The sequence below is a fragment of the Hippocampus comes genome, unplaced genomic scaffold (assembly GCF_001891065.2).
Source record: "Hippocampus comes isolate QL1 unplaced genomic scaffold, H_comes_QL1_v1.1 scaffold168, whole genome shotgun sequence".
NCBI lineage: Eukaryota > Metazoa > Chordata > Actinopteri > Syngnathiformes > Syngnathidae > Hippocampus > Hippocampus comes.
The window spans coordinates 812,739-820,233 of record NW_017805955.1 but is presented as its reverse complement, the minus strand read 5'-3'; positions in this window follow the sequence as shown (position 1 = coordinate 820,233).

The window sequence follows — 7,495 nt, the reverse complement described above, 5'->3', positions numbered from 1 at the left end:
GGGGGGGGGGCGCGCTTGTCCCTCATACGCCTCCATCTTTGTTGCGCGCTGCTTGACCCGGTTGGCCCCGAGGCACTTTTGATAAGTTGCCAAAATGTCACGGTCTCCATCATTTGAATGAAAAAAAAAATGTAGCGAGAGGGAGAATGTGGCTATTGAAAGTTACCAAGGGCGCAAGGCTTTTGTCCGCCAAGTCTACTCTTCCCGTCGTCTCTCTCTCTCTCTCTCTTTAGACTCCAGTGCGCAAACTACGGCCCGCGGGCCGGATCCGGCCCATTGGTCTTTTTAATCTGTCCCGCCGAAGGTTGTTACACAATTAAGGTTGGATGTGAATGATTGCATTTATTTCATCTGGACTTGTAATGACAGGCATTTCAACGCCAGGTGGCGCAGTTACTTGAAGTTGCAGAGCACAGGGAGGGAGGGGTAGACAAAGAGAAAGGGATAGAAATCTATCGACAACCGCAGACCAAACGGAAATTCTTGAACCAGGTTAAAAAAAAAAATGTATGCATTAAGCTTTTTACTACAATATTACATTAACGATCGATTCATAACAATAAAAGTGCCGGAAGCCCTACAGAAGCCCGCAGTAGCGCCAACTCAAAGCAACTCCCGCTCGATACGACGGAATAAGTGTGTCCCCGCCGCTATTTTCTATCATTGGATCCAAAACGGCGACACGCAAGTGACTCTTGATTGCGGTGAGTTTTACTGTCATGGCAAAAGTTTCAGGAGACGCTTGGAGTCAGAAAGACTCAAATCTACGAGACTTTGAAAAACAAGGAAGCGACTCTTACTCAGTCCGATTCTGGCGTGAATTGCTTGCGGCTCGACGGAGAGTCGAGTCAATGAACGAACGTTTCCTGGAATGGTTTGACTGTTATCGTGTTCAAAACTTTCCGCAAACTGGACCGCTAATAAGAGAGGAGGCGAGTTCCATCGCGCTAACTATGAGCATCGATGACTTCGAAGCGTCCCGTAATACTTGAATGCTTTTGTTCTGTTGATGTTTGGTATGGACTCTCAACATATGCCGTTTTTTGTACGTACCGTATCTTGTGCTGACCCGGCCCACCGATCAAATTTTAGAAATCAATGTGGCCCCCGAGCCAAAAAGTTTGCCCACCCCGCGGTTAGCGGCTAACCGCTCGAGAACCGGGCCGCCCGTTCAATAAACAAACAAAATTTGACTTCAGGTTCAGATTCTTGAACATTTCATTCACATTGATTTGAATTTGATTCACGTTGATTTTCACCTCATCGATATTTGACGTCTATTTACAAGTTGATTTGATTCACTGTCACACGTCACCCCATTTGACTCCCATTTTATTCGGATTTGCTTCGTACGTGTGATTTGATTTCCATTCGACTCACATCTGATTCACTTTGAGTTGTATCATACTTGGACCGATTCATATTTAATACCCACTTCAGTCACCTTAATGCTAATTTGATTTTCATTTCATCCCCGTTCGTTTCCAACTTGATTCCAAATTTAATTTCCAATGAATTCAAATTTGATGACCCTTTAAACATTGCTCCCCATGTGCCTTACATTTGATTCCCGTCTCATTTGAGTCACACCCATCCGGATTTTATTCGAATCGATTGATATCCCTACTACAATGCTAATTCAGATTTGATTCCCTTTGATTCAATGTTTCATTCACATGCGTTGATTGACATTCTGTTCAGTTTGCTTCTCATTGATGACTGATTCGATTCCAGTTTGATGATCGAACGTTGATTTGAGTCCCCGTTTGATCGCCATTGGATTCATGTCGATTCCAGAGCGATTCGCGTTTGATTCTACTTTGATTCACATGGCTTCCCTGTACGTTTACATGTATTTCCCAGATTCACTTTTGTTTTCCTCATTTGATGTCTGTTTATTTTTAACCACCCGCTGTGTGTGTGAAAAGACAGACCGCCGATGACCCCAATTGGGTATGCGACCGGTATGTTGTGCGTTTGTTGAAAGGACTGACGGGGATGTTTACACCGTGGGTGTTTTCTTCTTCTTATTACATTAAGTAAAGTGGGAATCATTTGGGTGTAGCGACCCTCTTCATTTTGAGATGCTGCCGCATCGTGGTGTGTGCGCTCGCACGTGTCGGAGGGGCCGCACTTGACCTCCCTCTCAACGGCGGAGACGATGGAGAGCTTCTCAAGGTTGTCACTCAAGACTGCCCCTGCTCTCTCCGTGCTATACCTTTTTGTTTTTCGGCCACCGTTCATTTTTATCTTCTCTTGACTTCGCAGTGGCCGATCAAAGCGAACTCATCTCGCAGAATTTGTTTTCACCTTCGGAAGCGAACCCGGTGAAACTCATAAAATCACAAAATACAGCGGTACCTCGATTTACGAACGTATCTTCATACGAAATGTTCAAGTTACCAAACGCCTCAACAGGAAAATATTGCCTCTTGTTACGAAAGAAATTTCAAGATACGAAAGGCCGCTACTCGCAACACCGAGTTTCCTGAACGCAACATACTTCTAGCTGCTCTGCCATTGGCTATTACCGAGCATCCTCCTGGCATCCCATTGGCTAAGAGGGACCTCTACCGTATGTGCCCATGTGTGTAGATAGATAAATAGTGCAGCGTTCTCGTCATTCGCCCCTCGGGCCATGTGGCGTTCCAATAGTTTTACGTAAATGTGAATCACCCAGAAAAAGTGTCCACCAGTGGGGCGATTGCTCACTATGCTGATGTTTGCCTCTGGCATTTTCGAAGGATTGTTAAAAGCCGACAAAAGCAAACTTCCTTGGATCGGTTCTTTACAAAGCGCCAGGCAAAAACCACTTCAGAGAGAGAATGTGAACTAAAGAGGGCAAAAAACGATGAGGACGCAGTTAAAAGTGAAATCTCATTTATTGCGCAGTAATCGAATTGTAACGTATCCATTTTTAATACATATTTTCCAATTTTATGCTTTAGAAAACATTTATGTCTGAATTTTGGGGGGTCTTGGAACGGATTAGGGCATTTACATGAAAAACACGTCTTGGCTTTCAAATTGTTCGAGTTAGGAAATTTCTTCCAGAACACTGTGATAGGATTCACAATGTATTATACAGCAAAGAGAAACCCAAAAGATCCATTCAACCAGCTTGATGAATTTAGTTCCACCTTCATGAGACAACCAGGCACTTCTGTCAAGCAAGGTTATAAACTGGAAAAGTAAGACGCTACAGAACCGAGAGTAACCCGAGAGCCATCTTGAAGAATTTGGTTCCACCTTCATGAGCTGTCCAAGATTAAGGTTCCGTTTTCAACCAGCTCGGATTCACAAAGGTTTTTCCACTTTCTTCCACCAAGATACTCGAACGAGCTCACCAGCTCGCGTTCAACTACCTTTTGGAAGCATCACCAACCGAGATACTTGAAGGATTCTCGAAACCATCTTCAAGAATTTGGTTCCAACTCGATGAGCTAACCAAGAAGAGATGCTCCACTTTCACGCGCTAACCAGCTCCGGGCGTCCGCAAAGCTTTTTCATCGTCTCCAGGCAAAATACGTGAACGACGAGGGCGACCATCTTCAAGGAATTTGGTTCCACCCTCATGAGCTAACCAGGTCATGTTTTTTCTTTCACTGTGTGAACTTGTACTAAGTTCAAAGTCTGTCTGGGTGGTGACGGATGCGCTTAGCGATGTGTGTGTGCTTTAGCGCGTCGCCAAGGCAATACAATTAAATGATGAATACGCAGCGAGGGAGGGGACGGGGGGGGGCGACAATTAAAAGCATTCTCGGAATGAAAACGGCATTATGGCGCCGCTGATGATACCCGCCACATCCCCTTTTTCAAAAGCAATTTTCATAATTCCAAATAATTGGAATGATGGCATATTCATCTGTTTCGCGGCGGGCTGAGGGCGGACGCTAATGAAACGCAATCATTAGCATCCAAACAAAGTAATTGGCTCGTCTTTTATTCCGGCAGATAGGTGATAAGGCACAATCACCAGCCATGCACCCCCACCACCGCAGAGCCTCCCCCCATCCCTCCCTCACCGCCACCTCCAGCATCAAGTAATTAAAGCAGACACGGAGATGAGACCAACGCGGCGGCGGTGCTTCGCTACACCTCTGAAAACGGCTCTGATTGCTTTGATTAGAAGCCTTACTGTACCTCCTGATTTTGTTTATGGATACGCGCTAAGCAAAGGGGGGCTCATGTAAGGGGGCGGGGGAATCTCATCCAGATCCATACGAACGACATCCAATTGGGTCATCGATTGAAATGAATTACAACATGAAATGAAATAAAATAGAATTAAAAAAATAAAATAATTTGTATTTTGTAAAAACGTTTACTTGTTTATAATTATAGATCATGAAATAAAAAGGAAAATGACTAATAAAATGAATGTTTCTTTTTGACACTTTTTTTTGGGAAAAAAAAATAATTCCTTGATCATGATTGAATCATAAATAATACAACAAAAATGGAGAAAGAAACATTATTTTACCAAAAAAATAATCTATTTGATATCAGATACAAATTTGACCTCAACTGTCCCCAAAAATCATTTGACATGATTTGGCCCATCAGCCCAGCCTCACCCTCGCCCCCCGCAGGCCAGGAGGCCGCATTGCCGCCTGACCTTGCGCGCAACGGACAGACGGGAGGACCACAAAAGGACGGCGAGGAAAGGAAGGAGGTGGGAAGGTGACCTTGTTCCGCCCAACCTCGCCCCCACAACACCCACCACCTTGTGCCGCTTTTCATCTCGACACATTTTGGTCTATTTTCTCCCCCGCCGCCATCTCGGGAAAAATTGTCCTTGGTGGGATTTTTTTTTTTTTTTCCCTCAAAGGAATCAATTCTCCTTTGTACACATGCGAGTTGACCCTGTGGCAGGCATTAAGTGTGTGCTGATGGACACCGACCATTGTCTCACACACAAACACACACACACACCAATGCGCACACACATTTGTCTCAGGCATACCTTTGAGGTGCCCATATAGCTGCTGTGAGGAGCTTCCAAAAAAAAAAAAAAAGTCTTGAAAACTTGATGCAAATCAGTGGACAAGTGAGAAAAAAAAAAAAACAAAAAACGAGCTCTGCAGCAAAAAGGAGACTGTGGAGTACACTGCAATGCAGCCAGAAAAGAGGAGCCCTTGTACAAATGCATACTGTTGAGGATCATGATACAATAAAATAGTTGTACCAAAGTGGAGTGTGAGGACAGCAAAGCAAAAAAAAAAAAAAAAAGAGAGTCGCAGCAAAGCGGAGACTGTAGAGAATTAAAAACACAAGTTAGGGTGGTGCTAATGATATGTCTCATAAGACAATAATAATAATAATAACAAAATGAAAGCAAATAAAAACTATTCAATACAATAAGACTACAATAGGAAAAGGATAAAATAATCGTGTCATTTCAAAAAAATCGAAGCAGCACTATAGAATGCTCTTTAATCGTAAGATGTGATTTTGGCCCATGGGGGGGAAAAAAAAGAGGCTACATGAAAGAAGTTTGTGGTAAATGTTCTAGTGTCAAAAGGAGGAGGGGTGGGTGGGGGGGGGTCTCCTACAGACGAAGAATGAGTTTGATTAGCGCAAGTTTCACGTCATTGGCAGCCATTGTGTGCCTGGCGCCAGCTAACAGTGAGGCTAAAGAAATATATATTTATATCCCCAAAAACCCCAACATCCACTGTGACATTTCTTAATCAAATATGGCAATCAGGCAGCCGCCATTTGCCGTCCCTTTCTAATTTCCTAATCAAAAGCGGCAAGGAGCAAATGAGGGCGAGACGCGGAGAAAGACGGCGGCGGCGGCGGAGGAGACGCGTGCTGGTCATTACGCGGCTTTTTCCCGGCCGACGAGAGCTGAGCACAATTCATCAGAGGCCATTAGGCGCGTATTTACTTAGCGCGGCGGGGGGGGCCCCCATTTTGCCGTCCTTTCTGACTGATCCTATTCTTGGACCGCCACAAGAGCGCAAAGTGCAAGCGTGCTTTTTGTGTTTCTCGTGTCTTTCGGGAGATGAACGAAGACATGTTTGGGAGAACAAATCAGCAGATAGGAACACTAAGGATAGGGGGACAGTGGACCAGGCCGGACCATGAATCCAAATCTAGTTTTGTTGAAAAAAACGCTCACATGGGCAATGACGGCGAGACCTGGAAGGAAGTCTGCAGGCAACTGAACGCGGATTCGGTGGCGCTGAGGCAAAAACTGGGCCATGGATAGGGAGGAGTTCTGCGAGGCAATGGGGGACCTTGGGTAGACCTTAACGGCCTCCCTGTTAAGGTCTACTCAGAGGCGCCGGAGAGGAGGGTCCGTTGGGTAGTCGAGTCTCAGATTCAGGAGGACCGGTGTGGTTTTCGTCCTGGCCGTGCAGCAGTGGACCCGATCGACACAGTCGGCAGAGTCCTCGGGGGCGCTTCGGAGTTCACCCAACCGTGTCCCTCTGGGAATTCTGTGGGAGGTGCTTTGGGAGTATTTCAAGACTGAACCCAACCCTGAAACTGATTCAGACTGTTGGGTTTTTGTCGTCCCGGTATCAGAGTTCGGTCTGTATTGATTCATTTCCGGTGAAGGCTGATTTGGCCGATTCAGTTCATAACCTTTCTAAAGAGAATTTTGAGGTGCAGCCGTGGTGTTGAGCCGGATCCGGTTTTGCAGATGATGTGGTACTGTTGGCATCGTTAAGCCGCGATCTCCAACTCAAGAGCAAGAACCCTAAAACAGGCGGCCGCCTAGTTCTCCGAGGGGGACTTGGAGTCGATCTGTCCCTGTTCCGCATAGAGAAGGGCCAGATGAGGCGGATCGGGCAGCTGATTAGGATACCTCCTGGACCCCTCCTTGGCGAGGTGTTCCAAGCATTGTCCCGCCTGCAGGAGCCCCCGGTGACAAACCAGGACACACCGGTCAGACTTTGTCTCTCGGCTGGCCTGGGAACAACTCACGATCCCCCTGGAAGCGCCGGACGAAGTGGCTGGGGGGAGGGGAAAAAAAAAAACGGACTTCCCCGCTAAAGCCGCCATTCTTCTGATCACCTCAGATCAGAGGCAGAAAATCCATTTCAAGATGTGTCACGATATGGCATTTTTGCTGGTGGTCCCCCATGTGGGCGAGCCCTGTGCGCCGCAAACACAAAAACAACTGATAGCAGCACAAAGGAGGCCCCGAGAGCCAATGGCGGCCGCTTTCCGTGCGCAAATAGTAAACGCGAGATAGACACAAGATTGAGTCACCGGGGCCTTGTTTGTCTGTTTGTCGGGCGTGGCCCACAACTGTCGGAATGCGTCTGTGTGTTTGCCCGTCAATCATTCACCCGCTTTGCTCCGGGACCAAACATGACATCATCACTTTTACTACAGAGCCAACGGGGGGGAGGTTGCTGTTATTTTCCACTTGAAGACATATTTAGCAAGACTCGCCGGAAAGCTTGAATATTGTCTCCAACTCATCCTACAGATTGAGCCTGAACTCAACGACTTCATCGAGATGATTCAATTTGGGGGG